The 23214-nt window shown below is 43.0% G+C and overlaps 1 protein-coding gene and 1 long non-coding RNA gene across 44 annotated transcripts in view; one reads left to right on the top strand and one right to left on the bottom strand.

Moving 5' to 3' along the window:
* The window catches only part of DPP6 (dipeptidyl peptidase like 6), a 714691-nt gene that overhangs the window by 308963 nt on the left and 382514 nt on the right, over positions 1-23214 (bottom strand). The gene's annotated exons all lie outside the window — the stretch shown is intronic.
* LOC120397903 lies at positions 16334-20392 on the top strand. The gene is made up of 3 exons (XR_005594076.1): positions 16334-16518; positions 19254-19347; positions 20277-20392. It is a non-coding gene; the product is annotated as an uncharacterized LOC120397903 (long non-coding RNA).

Here is a 23214-nt window from a genome sequence, read left to right as displayed (position 1 = left end):
CTGCATGAGCTAAAAGCCATATGGCTGTTAGCTAAGGGTATGTCTACACGAGCCGCCGGATCGGCGGGCAGCGATCAATCCAGCGAGGATCAATTCATCGCGTCTAGTCTAGACGCAATAAATCGAGCCCTGAGCGCTCTCCTGTTAACTCCTGTACTCCAGCGCCCTGAGAGGCACAGGCAGATACGTTATTCACGAAGCTGAAGTTGCGTAACTTAGATTGATCCCCCCCAGTGTAGACCAGGACTAAGGCTGTAGAGCAGACTCATTAATCTCTCTCTCTCTAAGTGGTCTTGGTGCCACTAGATGAGACAGAGCACCACACCCCGGAGGTGTGTGGGTTACACCCACGCCTATGCCCAAGTTCCAGCACTGCAGCTAATCTTACATCCATATTCACCAGCAACACAGCTGTGGTGTGAGCAGCGTGGGGGAAGGAAAGGCATCATTTTGAGTAATGCAAGCAGGCAGTTACTGTTAATCAACTGTCATTACCGCAGACAATCAGAGCTTTTCTCATTACTTTTTCAGGAGAGGAACATTTCAACTCTGCTTGAAGAATACCTTTGGGCATACTATTCGTCTTCCATTATCTTACACAGGTAGATCCAATCTCTGTATATTTTATTAGCTCCTATTATGCTGCATGAATGAATACCATGTTTAGTTTCACATTAATACCTTCATTATCAATTATTAAAATATTGGTTGCAGAGAAGAATCCTTCTTCCATGTACGGGAGCTCTAACTGTTAGAGAGGTCACAGTGGAATGCTTAATAATTTCTTTCACGAGGTCTGATCCTGAAAATATCTTCGACGTGAACTGGCACAGTGAAGCGGACATAGGTATAAATGAGAGTTGAAAGTGTTCAGCACCTCGTAACACATGCCCAGCACCTCAGGATACTGGGATCATGCTGCATGTGAGCTCTCAGGAAAATATTTCCCACGAATTGTGTTCATTCATTCAATTAGCTCAGAGTTTCCCTGATGTACACAGACAATGTGGGTGATCCTTCTGCATTGTAAATTTCACCCTCTGTGTGGTTTTTTTGGTTTGTTTGTTTTGGTCAGACAAAGGAAACATTATCATTCCTGATGCAGCTAAAGCATGTCCCGTATTGTGGCGGTTTTATGTATTTTGATTTTGCTTGTTTGATTATTTTTTTTGTTTAACTGTAACTGTGTTGTGCCTTATGGTACTGCTGATTTCTCTGTTTTAACAATTGCATATTATGGAGAGTTTCTAATGAGATGAAATACTCCATTAAATTCTTTTCAGTATAGATTAGAAAACAGTGCCATCAGAACAAGAATTAATCAATAAGGAATGATACTGTACTATGGTTAGTCTTCTCCTATCTCTTTGATAGGATGCTCTCCCGTTCCTAATAAAATAGGGGTGAATGACAATGTGGTTAGTGGTTGGGGGAGAGTAATAGCCTTCTTTTGTCCTAGATTCTCCTAGGGTCCAGAGATGTCCATGATTCAGGAAATCCTTAAATCCATCTGTATACAGGCAGCCACTGTGCTCAAATCCCATGAACTTCAATAGGACTTAAACTCAGCTCTAAGTACTTTCATGAATAGGGAGGGATGCTTTGCTGAGTCAGGGCCTGAGTCCTTTAACCACACCTTAAAAGAATATGTATAGTTTTAACATGATAGTTATTTAAGGAAACAAATTACATTTGACACAAACTGCGTATTAACTCATAAAACTTGATCAAGGTGCCAGAATCTATATTGCATTTTCCTGCTTTTAATAAGTTTCATATATCAGATATAAATAGTGCTACGGTGGTATAATTTCAATAGAAAATTATCAAGGAGATGAAAAAAGAGTAACTGCAGTTTACTAGCATCTTTCTCTAAAACAATGTAAAATTCAAAACACAATAACAAAGAGATGTTAACAAGGTAGACTCAGAAACCAAAAAATCTAATTAAGCTTTATTATGATTGATATTGTAGATTTAACCACTCCACTGTGCCAGGCAAACCAAAGTAGTAGTAATATGTTTTCACATCTTGCTTTAGCCTGCATCTCCAGAGTGTTTATAAATAGTTAAACAACTATATCAGAATTCATCAGTTTTTACAGAAAAAATAAACCTCAACATTGTAATCTATACTATAATGACTCACAAATCAGTACATAATTAATCTTGACATTAACTACATACCCTTGTGGCATAGGATTTATTATGAGTTATTCATCTAATTTCTTCTACAGGAATTATATCATGCACATGCAGTACAGTAACTTTCCATGCACTAACAGGCGCTACTTCATAATACAGACATTAACATTTTTGGAAAATATCATTTTATATCAACTGATATTATATTTCCTCTTCCCTAATGGATTTGCTAGTGATTAAAAATTAAAACAGAAACATAAATCTTGTACTTCCATCCTTGTACTGATTACCTTTTTCATTACTTTTTTCCTACTGTACTGCATCTTCATAAACCAAAAGGTAAATTACATATGTAACTCTTTACTTTATCATTTACTCATTCTGGGATGATAATATCTTGTGTGGTTCTCACTACCTGGACTAGGAGAGCTCTGAGAGATTTAAACATTTCAACACCCATTCAGTCTAACAGCCAAGACTTGTTGGGACCATATATTAATATACCATAGGTTACAACTGCCAGTTTCCTTTTGGATTAAAGCTCTAAGCATTCTTGCCAATCATAAAAATTTCAGCTTCTGTTAAGCAACAGGTGGGTATTTATTGATCAAAAGGGCGATCAGTAACACAGTTATTGGGGTCTTCAAACAGGTCATTATTTGTTACAGAATTGGAGGGCTATTTCTACAGGACATGATGCACAGATGTCTAAAGGAAAGATCCTAATATAGTCCAAATAGTTTTAAAAGAATGCACAGAAACAAATTCAAAGAGACTTCCCAGCCTCCAAGAAAAAAAACAGAGAGAACAAAATCTCACTGCTAAAATCAACACGACTATGCAAAACCGGAACTAATGTATGAACCCAGCCCTTTTCACCATTCCCAGCCACTCTTCTCTCCGATTAATCAGCCATCGATAGATTCCTGCCCCACTCCCAGTCCTTGCTGTCAGAAGCCTCCATAAACCTCCTGCTACCGAGTGAGGTGGCAGGCGAGCTGGATGGATTTGCCACTAGCAGAAAAGATGTTGTGGCATTGTTAGTGCACCAATGTGCCATTGAGGCTCCACCTCACCATATGTCAGAGGTCTAGACTGAGGCAGCAATCAGAGTCCAACATATCAGAGACCAACAAAACAGATGGTACTAGCGCTGGCTGAACCACTGAAGATCCTCTCAGAGACCAGATTTTCAAGTGCTCAGTACCCACAACGGGAGCCCGATTTTCAGAAGAGCTCCGTTCCCATTCAGGCACCTAACGAACAGCCAGAGTTTTAGAAACCCAGCATCTCCCATTCTGATACTTATTGGCCAGATTTTCAAATGAAGTCAGCATCTTATGTGCTCATCGCTTCTGAAAATCTGGCCTTTTATTTCAGTGGCTAAGGGGAAGGTGAGTTATCTGGAAAACCTAGACCTCCATTATTATAATTATTATTTATTTGTAATAGCACCCAGGAGCCCCAGTCAGGGACCAGGCTCCCATTTTGCTATGTCCTGTACAAACCTAGAACAAAAAAGAACTTAATTCCAAATCCTCTTTGAAGGAACTCCATTGCCTTGAGTCCAGCAACTGAGGAGTTTGATGTTGACAACTTGAAACTCACCTGCATCACCAACATATCTCCAAGACTGAGAACAGCAAGAAGTTGTGAAATACTTTAAAGCAAGTTAAGCATTTTCTTCACCTTCCTCTATAATTAAATGCTTTGAGGGACACTCCCCGCTTCTCATCAGAGCCTGAAGTTTAAGGTCAGAGAGTTCATGTTGATCAGTCCAATTTATGGGAATTAGGCAGTGCTAGAAAAACATTTATCTTCTGATGACTGATATCTCACTATAGTATCCTAGAGCAGATCACATACTCAAATTACAGTCTCATGGCCTACTCCAAAAGGATGAGAAGGAACAGCTATGTTTACTGTATGTGTTTACTGATTACTGTCAGAGTATTGCTTGCAGCTGACAGATATATCCTTCTAGTCAGACAATAGCCTAAAAACACATAAATTAATAAAACAAGAACTTAAAAATAGCAACAGGGGAACATTATGACCCAGGGGAGTGGTAACAGGGTACAAAGGATTACAACTGCAAGTAGCTGGTTCAAATTCTGCCTGCGTTAATAAGGACTGAAAGCTGCTATTTGACAGCTGTTCTGTGGTGCACACACACAAATCATACCCTTGTGGTTTGCAGTTGCTGCCTTGAGTGAAAAGATATAGACACTTCCAGATCATTAGAGTATTCCCAAAGCCATGAGCCAGTAGCCACATGACCACAGAGTGGTGATGTATGCACAATGATACCATTAGAGAATGGTTTGCAATGCTGTTGTCATGAATTAGAGCAAATTACATTAATCTAGCCTGTCATAATCATTACTATGTTACACTTCAAAGTTTAAAGATTTAATCCTGTTTAGAAAATTCAATTAGGCTTCACAAAAAGTAATCATAAATGTTTTATATAAATGGATCTGAGCTAAAAATAGAATTGAATGATTGTTTCAGTGAATTTCAGGATGCAAGAAAATCAATGCACCGTGTCATATTCCTTTAAAATATATTTCACTGCATGGATTGATATAGCATGTCTACCTGGATATATAATTTAAGGCCAACTTTGAATGGTATTATGGGGATGATGATTAAATTCTAATAATAGTTTGCACTTTTTATCCAAGACAATACAAGACTTTTATCCAAGACTTTGGGTACGTCTACACTACGGGACTATTCCGAATTTGCATAAACCGGTTTTGTAAAACAGATTGTATAAAATCGAGTGCACGCAGCCACACTAAACACATTAAATCGGTGGTGTGCGTCCACGGTCCGAGGCTAGCATCGACTTCTGGAGCATTGCACTGTGGGTAGCTATTCCGTAGCTATCCCATAGTTCCCGCAGCCTCCCCCGCCCCTTGGAATTTCCGGGTTGAGATCCCAGTGCCTGATGGGGCAAAAATCATTGTCGCGGGTGGTTCTGGGTAAATGTCGTCAGTCACTCCTTCCTCTGGGAAAGCAACGGCAGACAATCATTTCGCGGTTTTTTTCCCTGGAATGCCCTGGCAGATGCCATAGCATGGCAATCATGGAGCCTGTTTTGCCTTTTGTGACTGTCACCGTATGTGTACTAGATGCCGCTGACAGAGGCGATTCAGCAGCGCTACACAGCAGCATGCTTTTGCTTTTGCATGACAGCAGAGATGGTTATCAGCCATACTGCACCATCTACCAATCCATAAATTGGTAAAAAGATGATCATGGTTACCAGTCCTTTTGCACTGCACCATCTGTTGCTGTCATAAGTGCCCCTGGCTGCTCTTGGCCAGGGGCGCAAAAGCCAAAATTGGGAATGACTCCCTGAGTCAATCCCTCCTTTTTGGTATCTAAAAATAGAATCAGTCCTGTCTAGAATTTGGGCAAGTGTACTAGAGAACTACTGTATCATAGAACCAGAGAGCACAGCTGCTCTGTGTCAGATCCAGCAGAAATTATGAGCTGTATGCTATTCACAGGGGGTGCTCCTGCAACAACCCCACCTGTTGATTCCATTCTTCCCCCAGCCTTCCTGGGCTACTGTAGCATTGTCCCCCCACTTGTGTGATGAAGTAATAAAGAATGCAGGAATAAGACACAGTGACTTGTTAGTGAGAAATGAGTGGAAGGCAGCCTCCAGCTGCTATGATAGTCCAGACAGGACAGTAAGGAGTGTGGAGGAGAGGAGCCCAGCATCCCTCTGCTAGTCCAGGGGCAATTGAATCTTTTCTTTACACATGAAGGGTGGGGGCTGATGGAGCTCAGCCCCCTGTTGCTATGATGACGATGGTTATCAGCCATACTGCACCATCTGCCAGGAAAAATTAGGGCCAGGCGCCCTTGATTGACCTAACTGATGCTAGTCGGCATGGTTACCAGTCCTTTTGCACTGCCCCATGTGCCAATAGGCTGATGATGAGGACGGGTACCAGTCATATTGCACCATCAGCCACCCATGGCGGGGGGAGCAAGGATGTTGGTGTTGAGTGCTGCAGCATCGCATCTATCTGCAGCATTCAGTAAAGATAGGGTGACATGTTAAAGAGTCAAGAGAGGATTTTTTCCCTTTCACTTCTGGGGGTGAATGCGTAAATTGCCGAGCTATGCCCTGACCCACCGCGGACACTGTGTTTGACCCTAGAAGCATTTGGAGCTCAGCCAAGAATGCAAATACTTTTCGGAGACTGCAGGAACTGTGGGATAGTTTGAGTCCTCCAGTCCATGAGCGTCCATTTGATTCTTTGGCTTTCCGTTACGCTTGTCACGCAGCAGTGCGCTGAGCCCCTGCTATGGCGTCTGTCTGGAGATTTTTTAAAAATGATTTTGAATTTCGTCTTCTGTAACGGAGCGCTGATAGAACAGATTTGCCTGCCCTTACAGCGATCACATCCGCATGGTCCATGCGGGAGCTCTTTCTTTATTTTGATTTTTTAACTGCATCGCCACCCGTGCTGATCAGAGCTCCACGCTGGGCAAACAGGAAATATTCAAAAGTTCGCGGGGCTTTTCCTGTCTACCTGGCCACTGCATCCGAGTTCAGATTGCTGTCCAGAGCGGTCAGTGGTGCACTGTGGGATACCGCCCGGAGGCCAATACCGTCGATCTGCGGCCACACTAACCCTAATCTGATATGGTAATACCGATATTAGCGCTACTCCTCTCGTTAGGGAGGAGTACAGAAACCGGTTTAAAGAGCCCTTTATACCGATATAAAGGGCCTCTCAGTGTGGACGGGTGTGGCGTTAAATCGGTTTTACGCTCCTAAAACTGGTTTAAACGCCTAGTGTAGACCAGGCCTTTCACTCAATTCTGTCCACAGAGTCACAGTGTCAAACTTTTGTTGACTTCAAAAAAGAGTGTGAGTGTGTAGCTCTTCTGAAAAATCAGGTCATTTATTTAGATGTCTAAACATGGATTTGGGGGTGGGTGTCTCATTTTAAGTACCTAAGTTTGACAATTTTGGCCACAGACCATTTAGGATTCTGGTGGCCAAACATATTTTCAGCTGTGCAGTAAAGGGAATCCCTGGCTAACCACTATGTGAATTCAAGTCTGAATACTTAATAAACCAAGGGAAGGAAAGACGTTTTTATATTTTTACCAAGGTTAAATAATTTTTTTTATTTTGTTTTTTTTCCCCTAATTTATTTCTACTGTTTCAGTGCTGACATAACTCCCAAAACATGATAACAGAGTTCTAAATAAATGCCAGGAAAATCTTCGGGGGGGGGGGAGAGGAAAGGGGAATATGCTTTTCAGTTCCCAACTATTTAATAGTATGAACCTCTGAAGAATTGCTGAAGATCTGCCAACATTTCCAATGACTTGCAAAGTCATACCATTTTCTTTTACTTGCTCCAGAACTGCTGATATCAACAAGAATGTCGTTCTAAATAATTTATCGGCATTTCTACATAAATTAGATACTTAAAGGTGAAGATGCCATGAACCTTGTGGAGGCTGAGTGCTCACTACATGGGCTATAATCCATCAACTCAACAGACAGATTTCCAAACTGGCTTAAGCCCCAGCAGGTTTACTGCTTGGAAATAGTTCAAGGACTCCAGAGACTGCAATCTGCTATCAGAATGTCACATATCGTAAAATCACATTCTACACAAAAATAAATCACTATGAAATAAGACACAAACCTTGGATAAATAAAAAATGATCTTTTATATCACACGTTAGTAATTGCTTATGAAAAATAAGCAATGCAAAAATGCTAACTTCAGCTCTGGAAAATGTACTATAAAAAGGCAGCAACATTTTACAACACAGTATCACACCTATAACACAAATCAATGTAAATCTTATGATATTTAACAACAGTAACTTGCTGGAATTTTCTCTCTTTGAGCCTGAGAGTCATTGCAAGTTCTGCTATCGATGTCAATAAGAGTAGGATAGAGATCTTTATCAGTATCCTAAATCACCATAGTTGTTCTGTAACCACCCAAAAGAGAAGAGTGGTTTCCAGGATGCTCCAGGAAATCTGGCCATTTCAAATACTGGCATTCTCCTTCTGGCTGACACGTTTATAAAAATGCACCCATACCTCAGGGGAAAGAAAACTGATATCTCAAGGGAACATGGTATTTCAGGAAGAAGGCAGAGGATGAGAAAACATTGTGCTGTGGACAAAAGATGTTAGCAGCAAGGAGATGAACAAAATGTTGGCCAGGAACAGGCTGTTCTCTTTGCTCGCCAATGGCCAAACCCTGAACTGCGGGCTGCAGTTGAGGCCTGAGGCTGAGAAGTGCTAATTATCCACTGCAGAGTGCCCTCCGGAAATCAATGGGAATTGTGCATATACACTGGACGCAGATTTCAGCCCTTGAGTAAGGCGGCTGAAATTGTGAGGACTTCAGATTCTTGCCCCTGAAAACTATATGGAGTTAATGGAGTCATGAATTTACATTCAGCTGACTCAGATTGCATTTTTTAACTGTGTGGGCTAAGAAGGTACATCCCATTGTCGAGGCAGGTTATAGCAACAACCTGAATGTGAGATTTGGCTCTGGGCAAGGAATGAAAAAGGATAGAGCTTGGAGCTGCTGAAGAGGAAGTAGCACCAGGATTTGGATATGGCATTGGAGAGTGAGCAGGGGAGAGGGAAGAGTCAAAAAGAATCCCCAGAGCACTGACCTGAATGACTGGGAAGATGGTAACATTGCTGCCCCAAGTGTTCAACAATCATGAGTCCGGCCTCCAAAACATCACCAGACTGGCTTAAAAATCTCAAGATTTTTAACAAATCATAATGGTTGAGTTTATTTTATTTGTCTTCTGGGTTTTGGGGTGCACTTGGCTCATGTTTTCAAACTTTTCTCTGCAAAGCTAGAAACTTACATTTTAAAACTGAAAGTTGATATTCTCATGTAGTCACAGGATTCCAGGAGCTGGGACTTTAAAAAAGGCACCAAATATTGCAAGACTAGCAATGAAATGAAAATTACTGGAAACACTGGGATGGCAACATTGTGAACAGGGGGGGATAGCTCAGTGGTTTGAGCATTGGCCTGCTAAACCCAGGGTTGTGAGTTCAATCCTTGAAGGGGGCCACTTAGGGATCTGGGGCAAAAATTGGTCCTGCTAGTGAAGGCAGGGGGCTGGACTCAATGACCTTTCAAGGTCCCTTCCAGTTCTAGGAGATTGGTATATCTCCAATTATTACCTTTTTTTTAACAGTAACAGAGAAAGGGGAAAACTGGAGAAGGTTTGGCAAGGAAGATAAGGAACTCATATTCCAGACTAGGGACCAGTCACCTAGAGTCCTGTCATTCTGCTCCCTGACTGGATAACTCCAAACAGGTTTTCAAGATGAGTGTCAAACACTTCCAGTGTGAATACACGTGCATAATGCACACCATTCACTTAAGTACATATTCACACTGATATCTGTAAAAAGAACAGGAGTATTTGTGGCACCTTAGAGACTAACAAATTTATTTCAGCATAAGCTTTCGTGGGCTACAGCTCACTTCATCGGATGCATAGAATGGAACATATAAGAAGAGTATACGTATATACATACAGAGAAGATGCCATACCATTCTGTGCATCCGATGAAGTGAGCTGTAGCCCACGAAAGCTTATGCTGAAATAAATTTGTTAGTCTCTAAGGTGCCACAAGTACTCCTGTTCTTTTTACGGATACAGACTAACACGGCTACTACTCTGAAAACTGATATCTGTGATATTTTCTCCTATGGCCATCATGCTTGCAAACAAAAAATCACTCATAAAAGCTGTTCATGAAAAGCATAAGAAGATGAAACCAAAGTGAATTTGCAGTTATTATTCAAAAGAATGTTTGCAAATCTCTCTCTCTCTCTTTTATTTATTTATATATATATATATATACACACACACACACACACGTTGTATTTGCCAAAAGCTAGAATTCTAACTATTTGGGGAACCAAACAAAATGAATAAAGTAAACAAATTACATTCAAGGGAGCTACGGAATTCAAAGCGTAAACAAAATTAGGATTCTGGGTTTTCTCCTTTTATCTTTTGAATTGTCTATCATGCGACTGGATTAATAATGTTTCAGTGTCTGTTATTGTTCCAATCCCCACCAAAAAAAAAATTAGACTTTTAATACCTGCTCTAATCTGTGAGTTTTATATTGCACTCTTGCACTTTGTTCTTTTCAGTGTTTTGTTTCTGACTCTCTAACAAACTCATCTCCTCTCAGCACTATTCAGATTATAGTTTTGAGGATGATGGGGAATAAAGTAAATTGTCATCATCATCGTTGTGGGAAGAGATGAATCAGAATTCAGTCACAGTAGTGATTTCAGGCAAGTTAGATACGCAGCCCCACAGTTATTACCTAAGGTACCAAGATTTATGAGCTACACAGGGCTGGATGCCTAGGGGACTCTGGGTGTTGCTCTCACACACAGTATTGTCCTTTTATCCTTAATGATTGACACACCCTGTTTAATAAAACCCCTTGTTTCATCTTGCAATGTTAATGGTTGGTAACCACTAATGCATTAATCTTGATTCATGGCTCACTTTAAATATTTATATAGTACAAAATGCTTAAGTGAAGGTCAGTACTAGACAAGACTTCAAAGAGTAAAACCACCTCCCGTACGGCTTAACTAATTTTTGTCATTTTAGTTTAATTACAGAGTTGTGGGGTGTGATAAGGCTCAAAGGAATACAGTACATAACGGCTGCAGCTTAGGCAAAGCATCTAGCAAACAAAAATAGACACACCACAGTAGCAGTTGATTTTCCAGCTACCAACAGGTTTGTATCACCAGCAAAATTATGCATGTACATTGTTCCAAAGCGTCCTTTACCTGCATGCATTGCGATAAAAAAAGGTTTAGTGCTATTAACAAAAAGATGTCTCAAAGAATTCCATATTCAAATAAAATTAAAATACCACCAAATAAGTAAATATTAAGGGTAAAGCTGCCCTGAGATGTGGTTGTGATAAAAATGGGAACGGGGTGCGAGAAGGATTTTCCCCAGGCCTCCAGTGCATGTGTTCAGCAAAAGAATACGAGTCCCCCTGAGGACTCCTTGAGTGCTATGAGTTGGCACAGTGCATCTCCCACTCTGCCTTAGCTATTCTTTTCTGTGATGGCAGAACGGCTCAAAGAAGCCACTCCAAGGCTGGTCTGCTCCACTTCCCTCAACTAACTCTAAACAAGAGAAGAATCCCCCCAGGCCCCGGGGGACCAAGCTGAAATCCTTCACTCGAGAACTACGGTAGCCCCACAGTTGCCAATCTCCATGGCAGAATGCCTTTAGAAGCAGCCAGATAACCTCAAAAGGCCATCAAATTAAATGACGGCTCAAACAGCAGGCCCATCTCTAATAGCTATACAAAAATACGGGGTGAAACATATGCGGTTAATATAACTAAAAGATCAGAATGACTAAGCTCCAGAAATGGCTTGAAGGACACTAGCAAAATTCTAACAAAAAACATGTAATGCTACCCAAAACCTTGGCAAACACTACTGGATAGGACAGTAGGCTGGGTTAGTTGAGCCCTGGGCAAAATTCTAGCTTCTGAGACCTGGATAAGCTCAAGGCTTCCATTGATTTAGCACAGGGGTGGGCAAACTATGGCCTACGGGCTAGATCCAGCCCATCAGCCATTTTGAGCTGGTCCTCAAGCTCCCGCTAGGGAATGGGCTCTGGGGTTCCAGTTAGAGTGCAGGGTCGGGGGCTGCTCCACGCGGTTCCCATAAGCTGCGGCATGGCCCCCCTCCAGCACTCCAGCTGAGGAGTGGTGTTGGGGGCCACTCCACATGGCTCCTGGAAGCAGTGGCATGGCCCCACTCCGGTGCTCAAGACAGCTGCAGGGGCAGTGCCTGCAGACAGGGCAGTGTGCAGAGCCTCCTGGCCACGCCTCCACATAGGAACCGGAGAAGGGACATGTTGCTGCTTCCAGGAGCCGGTTGAGGTAAGCGGCGCCCAGAGCCTGCCCCCCTCAGCCTTTCCCCACACTCCAAACCCCTCAATCCCAGCCTGGAGCACACTCCTGTACCCCAAACCCCTCATCCCCAGCCCCACCCCAGAGCCCACACCCCCAGCCAGAGCCTGCACCCCAACCCCCTACCCCAGCCCTGATCCCACTCCAGCCCAGATCAGCCTCCTACACCCCAGACTCCTCTTCTCCAGCTCCACCCCAGAGCCTGCACCCCCAGCTGGAGCCCTCACCCCCCTGCTTCCACACCCCACTCTCCCACCCCAGACTGGAGCCCCCTCCCGCACGCTGAACTCCTAATTTCTGGCCCCACTCCAGAGCCTGCACCCCCACCCAGAGCCCTCACCCGCTCCCGCACCCCAACCCCAATTTTCTGAGCATTCATGGCCCTCCATACAATTTCTATTCCCAGATGTGGCCCTCAGGCCAAAAGGTTTCTCACTCCTGATTTAGCAGGTAGTCCAGCAAACAGAGATAACAAAACAAGCCACAAGGCAACCAAGGCAGCATTAATTAAGATATTCAGATAATTATTAGTGGGAAAAGAACTTCATTCGAGCTACTTTACTGTGAAGAGAAACATTTAGTGACACATTCAGTGGCTTTAATCATAATTAGCCTGGCATCAAAACTACAAGCAAATTCCTGGCAGAGGAGACAGTCACAATATGACCATTATAAGGGAGCAAGGTGACAGACACACCAAGGAATCATAAAGGTGCATTGCTATTTATACTGCCCCCAAGGTGGTGCGAGGCCCTTGAAGCCCAACGCTGAAATCAAGGCAAAACTCCTCTTAGGGTATGTCTATACTACCTGCCGGATCGGGGGGGTTCGATGTATTGGGGATCGATTTATCGCGTCTCGACTGGATGCGATACATCGAATCGAGGCCCATACTCCACCTTGGCAGGAGGAGTACGCAGAGTCGACGTGGGAGCCACGGCAGTCGACTCGCCGCCATGAAGACGGCCAGGTAAGTTGAACTAAGATACTTCGACTTCAGCTATGCGAATAGCATAGCTGAAGTTGCGTATCTTACTTCAAACACCACCACCCCTGGTTGGGTAGCCCAGACCTAAGAGTGCCATAGTGCAGAATCAAACCCTTCCTGCATAAAAGCAGAGTGAAGTCTATGGCTCTGGATGAGCTGGAGTTCAGCTGAATTCACACCACCGGTCCATGTGGCAATGTAGAGCTAGGAACAGTTGCCGAAATGAGCTGTCTGTGAAAGAGGCACACTGGCTCTTGGATGCACAAGGACGGCACTGAACCCCCCCGCCCCCATGTTCCCATCCGGGCACACCTTCCCAAGCCATTGGAAGTACTGTCAGGCTACTTACCAGGATGCCACTAACTGCTAGGCCCCTGGCTGGAACTTTGAGACTCCTCCAATGCACATCTCAAAGCTTGTGGCTATTCTCATTCCTACTCTGAGCAGCATCCATCTGACTGAATATGGAACAGTTTCCACTTGGAGCATTTCCACATGGGTTGTTGGCCAGAGGATGTTGGTGAAGCCATAAAAAGGTGCTGAAATAATTTGGGTATGTGAAGTAAACATCTTACATACCCCGCCTTTCCCTGCACATTACTCCATTACCCCTGTTTCTGCAATTTTTTTCTCCTCTCTACACCATGCAGCTACGGAGCAGAAGCAGCAATTCAGTCAGTACTGTATTTAATTGTTTAAAGTTATTCCATAACCACAATTTTACAGCCAACGATACCAAATTCCCTGTCTCCAAAGATGCATTTTCAGGGAGAGAGAGAAGTAGATTTGAATGTCATCAGCAAAACAATAATAAAATAATCCATAAAAAATTGCTCTGAAACTATGATTAAAAGAGATCATTTACATATAAAAAAGCATGAGATCCAAGGTGAAATCATATTGCCCTAAAGCCAATTCTATATAATTTGGTTTAAAACAGCAAGTTGTATTTGTATTCTAAGATGTGCACCCACCTTTATTGTTATAGTTGTGCAAAGCACACGTTTCTCTGTACTGCCTGATGGATTTGCAATTAAAGGCAATTTTCATTGTGCTGAACCGTAATTCCTGGCTATTGTAAAATTAGGAAGAATAAGCTCTCTTACTCCTGAGCCAAGTATCTACATGAAAATAAATGTGAGACTGTGATTTTCTAAACATTGGAAATTGGTTTTTAAATACGAATGTGATTAAAATGAATTTATTGCAACTCTGACATTTTATTTTCCATGCCTCCTTGAATACTTAATTCCTTTTTCTATGAAGGTATATGTAAAATAAAGAGCCCTGCAAAATGATCCGTCTCAGCAGTTCCATTATAATTAAACGCAGTCACATACTGGCAAAAGTAATGACCACCATCTGCTCAAATACATGGCTAGTCCGTCCTTCGCCCCAAATCACAAATCTCCAGCAAATTACCCATTACCAGCAGATTCTCCAAAGCACCATATGAACAATCTGAATATCCAACGTTTGCTACAGATGAGTACTAATGCATATGGTCTCCAAAAATGCAGCACATTTGAAGATACTCCTATGTGTGTTTGTGCTTTTATATATATATATATATATATATATATATATATATATATATATATATATATATATATATATGCGCGCACACACACACACATTGGAGTATCTTCAAATGTGCTATCATATATGGGCATATGCATTAAGATACAGAATTATGTCTTTAATTACATGATTATATACTTTTTTCCCCCACAGGGTCCCAGGACTCATTCAGTCCACAGGGTGGATGAAGCTCACTGAATGAGCTACTATTCAATAGTTAGTTTTATTCCTTGTGTGTCCCCCTACCATATTTACTGCACACCATTCAAATCCTGTTCTGAATACCCAATGATTAATTTCCACATGGGCTTTTCGAGGCTGCTCCTTACCCTAGCATCTGAGTGCTTCACAACATTAAGAAGTTTATCTTCACAACACCCCTGTGAGGTAATTTGGTATTATGCCCGTTTTAAAGATAAGGAACGCAGGCACAGAGACATTAATGTGAAATTTGGAGTGTCCCACTTAAGATGCCGATGGCCTAATTTTTCACAAACCTTAGCATTTACAGAACTTGCTATGTTTAGTGCACACCTCCTACTGACGTCAGCTGCAGTTATTTGCAGAAGTACTGAGCACAAACCAGACCTACGTGGGCACCCAGAAAACGAGGAACTCTGTTAGTGGCCAGAGAACAGCTAGTGAAAAGTTTGGTTTAAAACACTTGCCCAACATCACAAAGGAACTCGGTGGCAGAGGCAGATAGAATCAACTTCTTCAGGACAGCATTTCATCAGCCTTAACCATGAGAACATCCCTTCTCTTTCAGCAAACCCCTGCTCATTCACTACACACCTTCCAACTTCTGCAACAAATGATGCAAGGGTCCCACAGACAACAGCCTCATTCACTACACAACCCAATTCATTCCTAGAGCACCGTTCTTGAACTGTGCACTGAATGAGAGCAGGGTGCTGTGGAACAAGCAACCCATGATCCTGAAATTAAAGACTATCATAAAATAGTTGAATTAAGGTTAGATAGGCAATCTTAGTTCTGGAATTTCCTAATTTTTGAGTACTCAAATTTGCAATCTTAACGTTCTTATAATGGACTATTTGTGTGTAACTTCCTAGATTTTTAAAGAAAGCAAACTGAAAAAAGACGAATACCATCATGTGGAACTATATTGTTTCCACATGATTCATCAGTAGGTTTGGATCTTCAGACACACAGCACAAGCCTTTACCCTTGAACTAAGGAAAGCGATAACAGTAGGAAGCTGTCATCCTCTATGCTAGAGGGAGAGGAGAAACACATTTTGCTAGTGGGTTTCAGAAATATTTTCTAATTGCAGAGGAATGTGGAGACTCAGGAATCCCAGCTTCTGTTCCAGGATCTGTGGGGAGTATGTTCTAGTACTCTCAGACTCTTCTGCTCCTGTCTGTCCCAAGCCTGACACCTTCTGTCCCGGGCCCCTCCAGCCTGTCTTTGTTAATTGTCTATTTTTCATACTTACAGCATCACCACTCCATCACCATAGTAACTGAGTGCCTCACAATGTTTAATGTATTCCTCCCATCAACACCCTGTGAGGTAGGTAAGTACTACCCGAGTTTTACTGATGCAGAACTAAGGCACAGAGACTAAGGGCTTGTCTACACTACCTGCCGGATCGGCAGGCAGCGATCGATCCAGCGGGGGTCGATTTATCGCGTCTAGTATAGACACGATATATCGACCGCTGAACGCTCTCCCATCGACTCCGGTACTCCACCTGAATGAGGCGCGCAAGCGGAGTTGACGGAAGAGTGTCAGCGATCAACTTAACTTCAGTGAAGACACTGCAGTAAGTAGATCTAAGAATGTCGACTTCAGCTACGCTATTCACGCAGCTGAAGTTGCGTATCTTAGATTGACCCCGTGCGGTAGTGTAGACAAGCCCTTAGGGTGTGTCTTCACATCAAGCTACGGGTGTAATTCCCAGCTGAAGGGGGCACACCCACGCTAGCTCTGCTCGAGCTAGCATGCTAAAAACATAGTGTCGCTGCGGTGGTGCAAGCGGCAGGAGGGGCTAGTTGTGCTGAAGATATGCGTAGCATCTTGGATGGGAGTGAACTCAGGGCAGGTAGCTCCTCCTGCCACTCGCGCTGCTGTGAGAACCCTCTATTTGTAGCGCACTAGCTCGATCAGAGCTAGCACGGGTATGTCACCTCAGGCTGGGAATCACACCGCCAGCTCAAAGTGACTAACCCAAGGCCACTCAGGAAGCCTGAGGCAGAGCAGAGAATTAAACCCAGGTCTCCCAAGTCCCAGTCTAGAGCTCTAAACACTGGACAAATCCTTCCTCTCTTATTCCAGTCCCAGCATCTCTCTAACCCCCTGCCAGCCTCAGCTCCTCGTCTCAGTCACCCCTACACACACACACCTTGGGTGCTCTTCAGTCTGTCTATCCCTCCCACAGCCCGCCTTTGGCTCCTCATCTCCATTCCCCTCTACACAGCTTGACATCCTAGTTCCCCGCCATCACCCTTCCTCAGCTTCTTCTCCCAGTTTCCTCTCCACACCATATCCCAATCTCCCAACCTTGCTAACCCCCCTCAGGTCCCAATTCTTCACCTCGGCATTCCAGGGCAGAGGCTTCTTTCTCCCTGCTGCCTGGATGCCAGCAGAGGGAGCATTGAGAGCACAAGGGACACAGTCTCCCTGCTCTCAGTTTTTGTTCCAGGTGCTACAGTGGCCCCTGAGAGCAGCAGCTGCAGGGAAAGTCCTGCTCAGCCCCAGCAGCCCTGGGATGGAGCATGCTCAGTCACTCTGTGAGATGGCGCACACACAGTGATATGTAGAAGTTATGAGGCAATGGAGCATACGCAGTGCAGGTGGAATCTTCAAAGAATTTTGAAGCCAAACTAACAAGTCTCTGCTGAACATGTGCAACTGGAGATTTTTCAGAGGTTTATAGCTTTGCTTGTGAATTTTCACAGGGATGGCGAAAGGCACACCCCTCTCACTGAGAAGACAGACTGCCCATGCCCTAGACAAATTTCAAATCACTGCTCCAAAGCATAGAGGTGCCAGAGCTTCTCAACGAAGTGGTTGTAAGAAGGTTTTTAACATGGGGAAAACAAAAGATTCTCCCTCCCCTCCCAACCCCATTCTGAGAAATGGCTGCACCGTTTTAGTTGAAACTTTCCACAAACCCTTAGGCTGAGTGAGATCCTCACATGGAAAATTTCAGCCCAAGCTAATGAAGTGCAGCAAAGTTATAAGCTACTGAAAACAAGGTCTTAGAATGGAAAGTGTTTGAGCTACATTAATTGTAGGCATTGATACTTGTGCTACCTATAATATATAACAATAGCTCCATTTGGGGAGTAAAATTTCCTCAATATTAGTAGGGAGAATAAACTGCCTAAAGAAAAATGTGTTTTTTCCCAAAAACTACTCAAATGTTTAAACAAATGTTCAGCTGGAGAATAGCTAAATTATGCATACTTAGATGCTATATTATATAGTCTCCCGCCTACTTTACTAGTACCATGGTAATTTGCTTTTGTACAAGCTACATTTTTAAAACCATCTTCAAACCACTTGACTTCCTAATTGTCGGAATCAGAAAATAGCAAGTTAGGGAAATTCTTTTAGCTTCCCGATGAGTAGTTAAAAACTTAACTAGGCTTTTGTGCTGGTCTGGTGACAACACAGTGCTTGTACATTCTGCCTTTTGGACTCTGGCCTGCCCAGAAGGTTACTGGTGGGTTCTGGATATACAGCTCAATACGCAAAGAAGGGTAGATAGGCCCTGTGTGCCAGAACCTTGGAATGGAGAGGGAGAAAGCCACCATCAAAGCTCTAATGTTAAGACGCTGGATAGATCTGAATATTTACGGCGCACATTTTTAAAAAGGATGCATGCAAAAGTTTAAAAGACCTACCACACGCATTGATGTCAGCACTGTGCTCATGCAAAACTCTGTGCATCCAGATCCTTGACTCATGCACCCGCCTTTCAAAAACATGGGCCTACATCTTTAGATATGGGGGGGTCTGTGCTGATTAGTCTACAGACAACTGCTAAATGAGCATCACCGCTGACTTGAATCCTCTCCCCCTCCACTGACTATTTTTTTGGGGCCATGCTGTATCAGGACCTTCTGTGGGTGCACAAGGGGAGTGTCCCAAGGAGCTTCCCCACAGTGCACACTGTGCTCAGGGAGGCACAGGGACGGCTCCCTCACTGCACCCTGGGGTGAGCACATATTCCCAAAAGAGGTGGAAAGAAGTGGGAGCATGACCCCCTATGGAGAACAGGTTGCACCATCATCTCCATGTGCAACAGGCAGCCTGTGCACAATCCTTCCCAGGCCTCCCCCAACATGGCTGCTACAGCTCAGGACCACCTCCAGCACAGACCAGTGGCTCAATGCCACAGTTTGACCCTTGGCAATTAGATCCTCACTGTCAGAAATAATAATGGGCCAAACTCAGTTCTGCTGTAACTTCATGGAAGTCAGTGGAGTTACATTAGTTACATGAACTACCGCATATGATACTAATACTGACATCGCATTCTTCTTTCTACAGGGCCTTCCATCTGAGGAGCTCATTTACAAACATGATTTAAACCTCACAATATTCCTGTGAGACAGATAGTGTAATGATTGGCTAAAAACAGCATGTGAGTATAATGTGCCTTCTCTGAGGTGAACAATACAGAGCACTAAAGAAATGCCAGTCAATCAGGTTGCACACGCAAATAGATCCTTCTGCTTGGCTGAGTTTAGTTAGACAATTATTCATCTCACCTCCAAGGACTAGATCTTTAAAATCCACTTTAGAAAGTTAGTTTAAATGAAAAGATGTCCTTGTTGTTGTTGTTGAAGTCCTGACTGTACTGAACAGATCTGCATACATTTCTAATGAATATACTAAGGGATGGATTAGATTCTGCAGTCCTTACTCTGAGTAACTCCTCTTGGAGATCACTAGAAGTTATTCCACAGTAAGGAATGCAAGTCTAGACTATATATCTATATGGACTGATCTTGATGTTGTGTGTGTGTGTGTGTGTGTGTAAACACACACAGGGCTTGTCTAGGCAACAGTAGTGTGCAGCAAGCTGGGTGTAAACCTACAGCACTCTAGACATGCTGCATACGAACTGTCCACAGGGACCCTGCTCTGCAGATAACACATTTTGCTGAATTGCAAGCCTTCTTGCATCACTACTCATATCACCTCAGTCAATTATGTATTAAGAATCATACTTAGCACTTACATACAATGATGATTGATATTTCCACAGTGCTCCACAAATAAACACTTACTAATTAACACTACAGTATATACCTCTCATGTCAAAGGACCCCAATACGCCTTCAGATCAGTAACTATGTATTAGACTCATTTTACAGGTGGGTAAAGTGAGGCAGAGAGGCCTTTCTTCAACTACATATTAATTATTAGGAAATAAAAATGTAATTCATCCCCAGCATGGGCATGTTAAATTGCATTCATTTTTTTCATGACAGAGACCAATTCTTGTCAGTGTTAAGGGCCTGATCCTTCAGTCCTTCCTTTTCTAAGTAACACCATTTATTTTCATAGGAGGAAAACTACAGGATTAGACCCTTCTTCCTACCCATATCCTCCTTCATACAGGATACCGGTGACCCATTCTCCCTGATCAGAATTAGTGATGAATGTGGGTTGCATAGACAAATGAAATATTTCTGTAATAAATAAAGTGAAGTTATATGGCTTCAGCATTTCATTTTAAGTGAGAAAAGTAATTTTTTTTTCCCTCAGAGCTGAATATCCTTCTGGATTTGAATTGTCACCCTTACATAGAACAAGTGGGCATGGGATGCATTATACGCATTGAGAAAACCATAAGTGTTATGCAGATAGGATTAATCCTAATTGTTCTTTAGATATAATTACAGTTTCACTGAAATTCTGCTTAAAACACATCTGACACTAAATAAGATCACTAAAAACAAATGTTAGCTGCTCACAAATTGCAGTTTGAAATGTTTGGCACATTTTTAGCTGTCACATAAATGAAAATTACACACTCTCTTTGAATCAATTTTTCTTAATTAGATGCAAAAACTATCTCTACTCTTATCAGTGAAAATGAAGACTATTTCAACTGTAGAATACAATATACAGTGTCTGCTTACTACAAGTAATTAATTATTATTATTATATTGTCTAACAGAGGTAGTAGATATGAGATGATATTGGTAATGGGATACTGAGCATTTCAGCTGTCAGTCATTGATTTGAATCCCTGCTTTGGCCTCCTACCTGCAAGCCCCTCTGCACTTCATTATGGGTGAAGTCAGGCATGTTTAGGGAGCCCCACTGACTTTAATGGGGTTGTACGCAGATGAACACTTCCTATGACATGGTCTCAAGCAAGCTCGTGCTGGAGGGCCCTCTCTGTTACAGACAGCACCTACCCATGGTCACACAAGACATCTATGGCAGAGCCAGGAATGGGACCCAAATTCCCTGGGGCCCAGTCCACTATCATAACCACTAGGCCACCTTCTCTATATAAAATTTCTAACACTATAAAGGGGCACCATGAAAGCTGATCTAAGAATCCCTTGCTGTCAGTTGAGAGTAATGAAACACCAAAAAATCCTATTAAATTAGCATTGACTGTAAACGATATTCTAGTTCGGACAACTATTAGGAACCGTGCAACAGCACTGCAGGTCTCGCATTGACAAAACAAGTTGTGAGTAATACCAACCTCCTAGAACTGGAAGGAACCTTAAAGGGTCATTGAGTCCAGCCCCCTGCCTTCACTAGCAGAACCAATTTTTGCCCCAGATCCCTAAGTAGCCCCCTCAAGGATTGAACTCACAAGCCTGGCTTTAGCAGACCAATGCTCAAACCACTGAGCTATCCCTCCCCCCTGGAAGTAACTGTCACAGCCTTAATATCTGCAACAGACAAGAAGGCCATCATTCTTTCCCTGGAAAGGGAAGTAAAGCATATAGTTTTATTAATTACTTAACATTTTCTGTAACACGTTGTATTGCCCATGTGGGAAAACATATGCTGGAAGAAACAAAACACAAATGAAGCATCACACAGCAATTAAATCCAACAAGAAAATAATATGCCATGGATGGACACTTTCAGTGTAATTACCCAACCAACTCATATTTCACCAAAAGGAGCCCAAAGTGCTTTGCAAGCTGCAAGCCCACCCGTGCTACCCCTACAGTTTTTCCTGCAAAAGGACTTGGAAATCCAGTGAGTACGTGCCGGATATTCCCCCTAATTCACCTCCATGGAAATGGCAGGGAGGTCAACCATGAAAGGGTGAAGAAGGCTCTCCGGATAGCCCCAAAGGGGAAGGTATTCACAGTGCCCATTGGTTCCACTCTTCCATCATGGCAGTGCTACCATATAGTAATCATGCAGCTTCCCTCCTTCACCAGTGGCTGAATCAAAATCCTTTCCACAGAAGGGTTCAGAGTCCTGTAGGAGAGGTTACTGCTAGTGTGATGGTAGTAACTTGCAAGCAGACTTCCACTAGGAAATAGTTCCACACCTACTAGGGGCATGGTGTAACCTGAAGTGCCTTCCCATCCGTACCCCCAGTTCCACAAACAGAGCCCCTACTCTACAGCAGGGCCTCAACAAGGTCCAGATGCCAACATAACATTGCAGGAAAACCATGTTTCTTCCCCCCTTTCTTGCTAATCCAGTATCACCAACCTAAAGTGATCAAAAATCATGAGTCAGGCCCCCAAATATCATGAAACTGGCTTAAAAGTCATGAGGAGTTTTTTGATTGTTTTTTATTTTTTTAAATATAAATAATGAATTCCCCGCTCCCACCCCAATTACTGGAGGAGTTTGAGTAATGCCCCTGTGGTGCCACTCTCACAAAAGGAAAATCCTAATGTAGTAGAGGGTGGTAACACTCAATGAGTGGAAAGTACAGCTCTGAGGACCAAGCATTCACCTCTATCAACTATCAGCCCTCACTGGAGCATTTCGAAGAGGGCAGAGTGACAGAACACAGGGAGTTAACAGGTGAGTCTACACTGGCACTAATTGGCTTCCCAGAAAGTTCTAATTAGGGAAGGAAATGTAATTAGCAGGCTGGGTGAGCTAAAGAGCCAATCAGTCCATCAGTTTAAGACTGATAAGAAAGGCTCAGGAAGGATGTGGCGTAGCTGAGCCCAGAGTCTGCAACATTGCCAGGAAGGGAGACCTCTTCTCTTGGGAAAAGGGCAGAGGATACAAAGGACATTGTTTGCTGAACAGAACTGTAAAGGTGTTGGTGGAGGAAACATAAACAAACAGCATGGTGTGGATACCCAACCAGTGGAGTCTGAGCAAGTTTCTGTGGTGCAAGAAGGAAGAAGCAGACTATGCTCTGCTACAGGCAGCTTTTGCCCCGAGAAAAAGGAAATGGCTCTCAAATTCAGGTGGATTGGGCTTGGAAGCTTTGGATGGCAGCTGGTCTAGGAGAAGGTAAACTCCAAATGAACACCGCTGCAGGGTCAGCAAA

The sequence above is a fragment of the Mauremys reevesii genome, linkage group 2 (assembly GCF_016161935.1).
Source record: "Mauremys reevesii isolate NIE-2019 linkage group 2, ASM1616193v1, whole genome shotgun sequence".
In the NCBI taxonomy this organism is placed as follows: domain Eukaryota; kingdom Metazoa; phylum Chordata; order Testudines; family Geoemydidae; genus Mauremys; species Mauremys reevesii.
Note: the sequence above shows the minus strand (reverse complement) of the source record. Positions and strands in the feature narration are given on the sequence as shown.